We start from the raw sequence: 9,784 nt of genomic DNA, 5'->3' as shown, positions 1-9,784 counted from the left end.
GAGTAAGACAAAGGGGAACAAGCCTGATTCTTTGGTGTGGTTATTGCATTGTCTCCCCAAGCTGCTTGTGATTAAGGGATGAGCTGCAGGGGGAAAGGGGCAGAACAGGCAGAACCGGCAGGACCCTGAGATGTGGTGGGTGCCAGCTTCTGAAGACACGGGCTTTCCCAGTGTGTTCCGGGGTCATGGCCTGGGAAAAGAGCTGGAGCACTGAGGGTGGGCGCCGTCCTCTAACTCGGGTCCCTCCTGTCATTATACTGTTAAAAGCCATCCATGCACGGCCACGGGCACTCACTGACAGGGCAGTGCACCGCCACTCCTGGGCACCCAGCTGTTCCTCCACTCACCTGGTGCTGGCAGGGGAACCATGCCCATGCCCTGTGGAGCTGCAGTGAGCCCCATGCTTTGCAGTGCCCCTTCTCCACACTGAGTCTCCACACTTAAGCAGAAGGTGGTTATCTGGAGGATCAGCCCTTTAACCACTTCTTCCTTCAGGCAGGGCAGAGCACACGTGATGAAGGAAGTTCCACAGCACCCAAAGGATGTTCTGTGCCCTGCAGGCACATGTCCCTCAGCACTACGGGAAAGCAAAGGCAGCTTTCCTCTCCACAGCCAGCACTGGCCAGAGCTCACCTGCTCCAACACCATGTGCTGTTTAGGGGCAGCTCCCTTGGCTGGATCACAGCTGGATCTCTTCCTTGTAAAAGGCTCCCTACAAAGCCTGACTGAAGCAAAGAGCCCTTCTCTCAGATTTCCACAGGTCTCCATCTCTTCCTTCTGCATGTCAAGGCCCTTCTATCACTTGCTGAATTGCTTTCCCATGCACGAACCTCAGATTTAGATTATCCTGATTCTCTTGGGAGACAGAATGTTCAGGATGACTCCTGACATTTGACTCGATGGCATGAAGTCACCTTTCCATTCCTCTTTCACATCCCGGTTTGGTTTTGACACCAGCAGCAGGTTAACTCTTTGTCTCATTGGCAAAGCTCATTTCATCCCCATTTTCTGCCCTGCCTCTTCCTGTTTAGCTCATGTACCCTCAACTAAGGCCAGTGTCCGGGAATGCAGTTCCTGTCAGCACACCAGCTCTGCCAGGGTAACTCAGATTCACGGGGCCAGAGCTCACAGATGTTCAGTGCCAGCTCTTGAGATATCTGACTCACGCCCAGGTGATGACCTGGGCCCATCACTCATCATTCCTAGAAAGGCAGATGAATGGACTGGAGGCAGTAATTTCCTTCCTCAACTTTTAAAGCCCAGGCTAAACTTTTTCTCAACATGCAAAATTGTGTTCGTTTCCTCCTCCAGGCTGAGCATTTGTTGTCAGTTGCCTTTGCAGCCTGTCAGGGCCACCAGGAGCTATCAGGGAAAGCCAGTCTCTCTGCCCACCCTGCTTGGTCGAGCAGCAGGTCCCTGGTGAGCTCATCCTGCTGAGTGCTGCTGGAGCTCCAGCTGAGCTGGGCCCACTTCCTCAGGCACCCCCAGCTCCTCGTTCATCACCTCAATGAAAATCAAGCCTGAGGTTAATAGTGCCGGGGTGCTTTGTGCTCAGTGATCTCAGAGGTCTTTTCCAACCTCAGTGATCCTGTGCTGACCACTTGTGCGCCCTGCAGAGTGGGCAGAGTTGGGCTCGTCTCACCATCTCCTCACAGCTGCTGGATACAAGTGTGGGGTTCTGCTTTCTCTGTGCAAGACCCAGGATTCCTTTGCACTCCCGTGCAGTTCTCCTTTGCTGTGTCCATGTATAGCAAACCCAACAAGTGCCCAGTTGCTGCTCGGCAAAGCAGGACCCTGACCCCACTCCATGAGGGAGTGTAAGGCTTTAGTCACTGACAGTCCAGAGGCATCAGAAGGGCTGCTGGCTCATCTGCAAAAGTCGTGCACGAGCCTCTCCTCCCCCTCAGTGATTAAAACCAAACATTAAAAGCAGCAGCATCCCAAGGACATGGCTGCTCTTAGCTGTTCGGTATTCTGCCTAAAAGTGTCAGACACCCTGTCAAGGAGAAGGGACAGCGTCATGTGGCACTGGGAGCCCAATCAGAGAGGGAGAGCCACGAAGAGCAAATCACGAGGAGCTGGGAGGCAGCACTTGCGAACCGGCCATTGGCTAAATCTGCCCTTTCAGGAGGACGGTGAATGAATCCATTCACAAAAAAAAAAAAAAAAAAAAAAAAAAAAAAAAAAGCAGGCCCTGTTTGCAAACAGCAAACCAGTCATTTTTTTTTTTCATCTGGATGACTCTGACCCAAACCTGAAACAGATGTGTGGGATATGTGTGGGATGTGGCTGTTGCAGCCATGTCCAGCCCATCAGTGAATTTCAGAGAACTGATTCTGGCCATCTTTTTGTAGGCCTCACCATTCCTTCCAAGGAGCTTCAATGACCTACCCAAAGAACCTTGGCCTCCTACTGGGCACCTGGAGTGGGACACACAGACCAAGGGCCCATGGACCACTGCTGGGATATGGTAGGAGATCCTGCTCCCCAGCATCACACTGATGTCCTAAAAAAGGTGAGGAGTCCTCAGAAAAGCCCATGGTCCCAGCAACACAACAGAGCATGTGATGGGAAAGGCTCCTTCTTGTATCTGGAAGCTGGGAGTGAAGGGTATCCAGATACAGGACATCATAGACAACCCTGAGTAGGTCAGCCATGTGCTATGCTTTGTCACCTGTGAACATCGTCCATGGAAACCAGTGATCTCACCGTGCCCAGTCAATCTCACTGATCCCCTCATTTTAGGTAAGATCTCGACCTTTCCCCAGGGGGAGTCTTGCATGACACTAAGAGAAGCTGAGGCTTTGGAGCCAGTGCTGCCAGAGCTCCTGGGGGTCCATGGCAGGGACCCTGGAGTTTCCAGGATGCTGCTTCCACCCACTGAGCAGCAGCATGTCCAGTGGTCCTTGTAGCTCCTCTGTTTCAGCATTGGGTGCTTTGGAGGCAGCCTATGGGGAGGTAGCAGCAGGCAGAGTGGAGCAGAGGAAGGCTGAGAAGGGAAGTAAAGGCTGCATCCCTGGATGCCATGGCAGGACAGCCTTTGGAGAGTCAGATCTGAGTCTGAGGTGGGGAACAGAACAGCTGTGCCTGAGAAAAAAGTTCCTTGTCATGGACTGGATCATGTACAGGTATTTGAGTCCATAAGCTTCTTGGAGGATTCTGAAAGAGCCGTCAGATTCCCTCTGAGGCTGGCTTTGTCCTCAAGCATTGTCCGGTCTGCTTCCATTCTACTTGCTGCCAAAAGACACTTTCTGTCCAGGAGATGGTACTAACAAAGGACTGAGCCTCCAGCCTTGGCTCAGTTTATCTACTTTACTGGGCCAGAGACCATATTTCATCCTGGTGCTGAGATTAAGCACTGAGCTGCACTTCGTGTTCTGCTCTTCGACCATATTTTAGGAAAGAGCCTGTATTTGTCTCCTCCCTTTCCACCCAGGAACTGCAGCCAGCAATCGTCTTGGACACCTCCTTGAGCCAGCAAAGGCAGTGTGTGGGTCAACGCGTCACCATGAAGCTGGATACAGAAGGACACTAATAAAGGACAATGGTGATGGTGTTTGTGATGTCGTGGTACCCAACAGAACCCTGAGCTGAATTGTACCGGGAGGTGCCCTCTGCCCAGGCTGCTGGACCGGGCTGGGATGTGGCTTCTCAGCAGGAACACGCAGGCGTTGCCTGCTCCCGGACAGTGCTCTGGGGGTCCCAACGGAGGCTGGTGAAGGGACCATTGGCCAGACACGGCACGGCAGTGTCCTCACGGAGCCCCACGGGGATGCTGTCCCCGCTGCCTCGCTTCCCGAGAGCGCGGCCCCGGCCCTGCCGTGAGCGCGGCCCCGGCCCTGCCGTGAGCGCTGCCCCGGCCCTGCCGTGAGCCCGGCCCCGGCCCTGCCGTGAGCGCGGCCCCGGCCCTGCCGTGAGCCCGGCCCCGGCCCTGCCGTGAGCGCTGCCCCGGCCCTGCCGTGAGCGCTGCCCCGGCCCTGCCGTGAGCCCGGCCCCGGCCCTGCCGTGAGCGCTGCCCCGGCCCTGCCGTGAGCGCGGCCCCGGCCCTGCCGAGAGCCCGGCCCCGGCCCCGACCCCGCGCTGACCCGGGAGGGCGGCGCCACCTGGCGGCCATGCGGGGCAGGCTGCACCCGCTGGGTCCGGGGGGGTTCCCGGTGCCGCCACACGGCTCGGAGCCCGCGGGGCCCGGTGCCGCCACACGGCTCGGAGCCCGCGGGGCCCGGTGCCGCCACACGGCTCGGAGCCCGCGGGGCCCGGTGCCGCCACACGGCTCGGAGCCCGCGGGGCCCGGTGCCGCCACACGGCTCGGAGCCCGCGGGGCCCGGTGCCGCCACACGGCTCGGAGCACCTCGAGGTGCCTTCATAGGAGGCAGGAGAATGCACCACCTCAAGCATCCGGCCATGGGACATGAAAGAACCTCTGGCAAGTGCCCTGCGGCAGTCGTAGTGTGGTGGTGCCATGGAAGGTTTCGTCCCTCCCAGGGAGCTGTGCCGTTCTGTGGAGCAGCCCGAGCCTGCAGTGCCGGGGCTTTGTGCGCCTGTGGGATGGGACGTGTTGGACACGCAGCAGTTTTCCAGGCATTTCAGCTTTGAAGCAGTCACTGCTGACCCTGGGGTCCCGTTCGGGCCACCCCAGGGTGGCAGGAGCCTCTTTTTCCTCTGGAGGCTGCAGCAGCAGACACAAGAAGTCCAAAGTCCTCCATGACTCTCCTCTGGGCTGAAGCAAATTTGTTCTTCATGAGGAGTTTTAGCATGCCTGGAATATAAAGGCAGCCCATAGGGGCTGACAGAGCATCCCTCCAGCCTCCCAAAGGGAGCAGTGGAAGAAGCACAACCAAAGATATCCTGCATAGAAGAAAGGATATAACCTTCATTAGTGCTCCGAGTGAAGTGGGATTCATCCAGGCCCCTCTATCCGTATTCCATACAGGCCTAGTGTCTGGGCACAGTAGTTGTCCTGGGCCAGGTCCAACCCTGTTGTCCAGTTCAGTTACTTCAATAAGACTTCAAATTGCTTAACAAATACCACACAAATGTTTAAATCCTGAGAATTTGTACTCTGGGTTCACAATGTGATTTATCTTCATCTGTGCCCACGAGATTTATCAGCCGCAATTAAGGGAATGTTCTCTTTAAAGTGTGATTCTAGTCAGAAAAAAACAACTGGAGTCTCCTCTCAGTGAGTCAAACACATAGCCAAACCAGAAGGGAAAAACTGAGAAACATTTTTCTAAAAACATCCTTATGTTTTTTGGTTAGAAATTTTTGAAGCATAGCTGAATTTAGAAACAGTCAACCAACTGTAGTGCGACAAGAATCGGGAAAGGAATTGTGAAAATTCAGTCAGGTTTTTTCCCCCTGTTCTTCATCAAAATTTTACAATTTTATGCCATTTTTCATTAAAAACTGCTGTCAAGGACTATGTGGCCCATCTGCCTGAGAAAACCATTTGCAAACCTCCCCCCGTGCAGCACGGACAAGAGGTGACTCTGTGGATGCCTACACAGAATAGGAGTTCTTGCTCACATGCTCTGGGCAAGCCTGCTGAAACATGGGATGTGAGGACTTAATGCTGGGCATAAAGGAGTGCACTGATAAATAAAGCACAAATTCCTGCTGACAAACCCTGTGGACTTACAGTTCCAATCATGGCTTCCCTGCTTCTTCCTTTCCTCTTCTGTGACACTAAACTCTGAGGGGGGAGGATGGCTTTGCTGTGCCCTGAGAGCTGTTGGAGCACAGCCAGGGAATGCCCAGGGCAAGGATTCAGAGAACATGAAGTTCTTTTTCTTCTGTCTTAAAAGCTCTTCAATTTGATCTCCAAGGTGTAAGCCATGATCAGAAGGATAAGTCCAAAAAAACCCCAACCTCCAACAGGGTAAAACCTCAAACAAGGCAGAGTAGATGGAGAAACACACAAAGATAAGCCATTGAGTAGTTGCCACTAAGATCCAGAGATCCCAGCTTTGGCACTGTCTGTCATTAAGCCAGTGCCATACTGTTAAATGCACCTCTCTGGCGGTGGGAAGGCATGAAAGATGGGTGCAGAGACAAATGCCAGAAGGAAACAGCCCCAGGAACTGCATTTGGCATTGGCAGGAAACTTTTTTAAACCAAACTTACCCCAAACCAAACTATATTATTTTTCTGCCCGTGCAATTTCCCAACAAATTAAATTGTAGGGAAAGAGTCATGATGGGGATTTTAGAGGTTTCCCCCAGACAGCACCAGAGCCTTTTGACCCAGTTTGAACCCATAGACTCTGTGCATTCAGATTAGGGTGCCAAAAAAGAACCAGAAGTTCCTTTCAGGCCAGATGGTGAATGTTATCCTTTCCCAGTAAGTGTGAGGAGAATGTTTTAATCCTCATCAGCTTGCCTGGGTCAGTATGTATTTCTCCCCGTAAAAAACTAATTTGTATTTAATCCTTTTCTGTTCAGCACCTCAGGGCACATAATGAAAGGGCTTTCCTGCCTGGAACACTCTGCTTGTTAGACAGTTCTGGCTGTAGCTCTCACCTGGGCCGTACAGTAAAGAAATCTGACCTTTTATGCTCACCGTCTTTGAAGCTAGGAGGGTCCTGATTTCAATCTCAGCAGCAAATGGCACATCCAAGTCTTGATTTAAAAGGTCTGAAATGACTCTCATCATCTTGCCTGGCTGCTTGTCTCATCCAGCCAGTCTCACCTCATCCTGCCTCACCTGGAGTCAGGCACGGGCAGCTGGATCCCATATGCTGGGCTGCCCTGGGCAGTCCACCAGTGATCATCAGGGCCAGATGTCCTCAGCTGGGGCCTTGAGGGGCACTATTCCCCTTGTAGTACCCATGTCACATAGCATGACCATGGCCATGCTGTGTGGGGTCCTCCTGATCCAGCCTGGTTGTCATTCGCCCCAGCTGTGCGGGAAGGCACGCAGGAGGAGCAGGAAGAAGCCCCAGAAGTGAGTTTCCCAAGCCTGAGGCAGACCCATGAGGAGACGTGAACCCCAGGAAACACCCCGATTTCCCCTGACACCACCAGCAATACATTCTGCAGCCAAAGACCTGAGGGCAACCTAGTCCCACCTCTGTGTCACCAGTGACCCCTGCTAGCAGCCCTACCTGTACTTGGCTGTACTGTAGAGGATGCTGAGCCACTGGCATCATGCTGTCCCTGCCCTACACACCACTTGGCATGCAGGCAGGGAAGTTGTGCCAGGAGTCTGCCACCACCAGTCTGCAGGGTGAGCCCCCAAACACGTCTGAAGAGGAAGAGCTGATCAGCCATCGACTGGCAGATGGTTGCCAGTGAGCAGAGTCCCTGAACCATCAATGCTTCTGGCATTTGGAGTGCAATCTGCTCTCCACCAGACAGCATTAGCTGATGGTGTGGGAGGTTTTTTCCCATGTGGGAGGATGATTTACAAGTGCTAAAATTGCTCCTGGTGCTGCCAGTATCTCTGAAAGACTACATGAAAAAAAAGCAGGGTCACGGTATCTGTTATCTCAAGATCTCTCCTGTGCAGGCGGGCACATCTGGACAGATGTGAATGATTTCAATCTTACCAAAAAAAGAGATTTCCTCCTACAGGGTGCATCAGCTTGGCTACTGCTCAGTGGGCTCTGGGAATCAGTTCAGCATCACAGCCCTGTGCCTCCAGTCAGGCGCAGGCCCCTCCCCAGGACTCCTGGGGCTCGTCATAGCCCTGTCCGTGGGGTGGCTCTTTGCTCTTGGCTTTGCTTAGCATCTCCTGGCCTTTCTTAGAAGAAGAACTGCTGGAAGTGTGACTTTCCATACCTCAAGACTGTTCACGGGAGCACATGCACTTCTAGAACCAGTGGAAAAAGGCACAAGGTCCTATCCCTTGTAGGTGCAAACCTTGCCTCCTTCTCCTTGTAGTGTTCTCCTGTGAGAATCTGCAGCTCTCCCATGCCTCCTGGTTAGGAGTAAAGCTGTGGGGCCATGAGGCCCTTTGGTTTTGCCTCCATGAACACAGGCAGGTTTGTCTCCTGCCTGCACCGGTTCTGCCTCTGGAGCAGACTGGGGACAGTCTGATGAGCTGTTTGGGTGTTTGAGGCCAAAGCCTGATTCTGGACCACAACTTTCCCAGGTCTGAGCCGCTTTTGAGACATCTGCCTCCCAGGGCTGAGGAGAGGTTCTCAGGCCTGCTCAGAAGAAAAGTGTCGCTGCCTGCTTGGCACCAGAGCTTGGACGGGAATTCTCTTGTTTTTCACGAGCAGGCTGAGTGGTCAGCACATACCATGAGCAACAGTCACAGGAGCAATAAATAGCCAGACCAGAAGGAGACAACCTGTTCAAACTGGACCACTCATCCCCTGCGCCAGCGGGATGACTACTGCTCTGCGTCAGGGTCTCATGAGAACCAGCACAGAGAGCCACTGTCCTGGCCCAGCCCGGCCCGAGTGCATCCTCCAGGAGCAGCCATGCCTACTGCTCCAACCAGCATGTCCCAGGACAGGGTAGGCAGCCATTGGGGTTGTCTGTGTGGCATGTCTCACTTCTGCTCCCAGAACTGTGCCAGAAGGCAGATGCCATCACTGCAGGCTGGCTGTGGGACTGTTCCTCCAAGGCTGGTTCCCATTTGGGATCACACCCAAACTTATTCCTGAGTTCCAGTAAAAATCCCAGTTTTTGTCACTCTCCATGAAAAGGAGCACTTTGTAAACATTAAGGTTCAGTAACACGTCTCAGAAACCTCTGTTCTCCAAAATGATGTTCCTTTGTGATCTTATACCATGCCATGACTGTGGGGTACAAGAAAGGTCCCAAATAGCCAGTGAAAGCCCATTGCTTGACATTTTCCTTTCTCCCCTTTAAAGTCTGCAAGAAAAGCAGGCATGAAAGTTGTTCCTAATGCTCCAGGTCACCTCATGCTGAGCATCCAATATGGAATAGCCAGGGGTTGTAAAGTGCTCTGAACCTGAAAAGTGCTAACTAAGAAAATGACTCCCAACATGAGTGTTATTAATAAATGCCAGCCACTGTTATATAACTCCTAATCATGAACCGAGTCTTTTGGCCCCCATTGTTCCATTGTCAGGCCCTATTATCTGGGAACTCTTACCCACCAACCACAAGAAATAGCCTGGGCTCTGTGGGTTTGCAAACTTTGTTGTTGGAAAGCTTTTCATGCAATTGTTTTTGCTTTGCGCTGTTGCCTTCCTCATTGTACAGATGTGGGTGTGTATCACAGCCCACACCCTCTGCCTTTTGCCTCAGGATAACTTTGAACATGAACTGATCCATCTCAGCGAGTGTTTTTCCTAAGAATTCTCTTTAAAAACAACAACATTCAAACAAAAAAACCTCCTCATTTTCCTGAAGTGAAGCTTTTGCTGGGGAAAGATGCTGGCCTGCAATCCCAGCAGAATGAGTGTGCTGCATTCTCAGAAGAGGCTCCCCTCAGGAACAGCAGTGCCTGAGCCCAGGCCTGGAGGAAGGAGGGAGTACGGTCTACCTGGGTCTCTGGAACTCAGTTGGAGCAGGGCAGACTGGGGCTTGCAGGGCTTGAGTGTTGGTCCCCCCCTGCCAGACCCTGAGCTTTCAGACACCCCACTTCAGTGCTTCTTGTCCTCTTCACCACAGCACATCTTAAGATTTGCTTCTGCATGGTGGTTTTACCTGGGAGTCCATCATGAAGCTCATCTGGCACTAGTGCAAGCTTGTAAGGAAGCCTCAGCTCTCCTTTCAAGCTACTTCAGGCCTCTGCAGAGGTTTCCATGCCCCAATAAGTGTGGATCTTCGAGGCACTTTTCCACTGGTCTGTGTAAGGTACAGCAGCA

This window comes from Motacilla alba, chromosome 14 (assembly GCF_015832195.1).
Source record: "Motacilla alba alba isolate MOTALB_02 chromosome 14, Motacilla_alba_V1.0_pri, whole genome shotgun sequence".
NCBI lineage: Eukaryota > Metazoa > Chordata > Aves > Passeriformes > Motacillidae > Motacilla > Motacilla alba.
Note: the sequence above shows the minus strand (reverse complement) of the source record.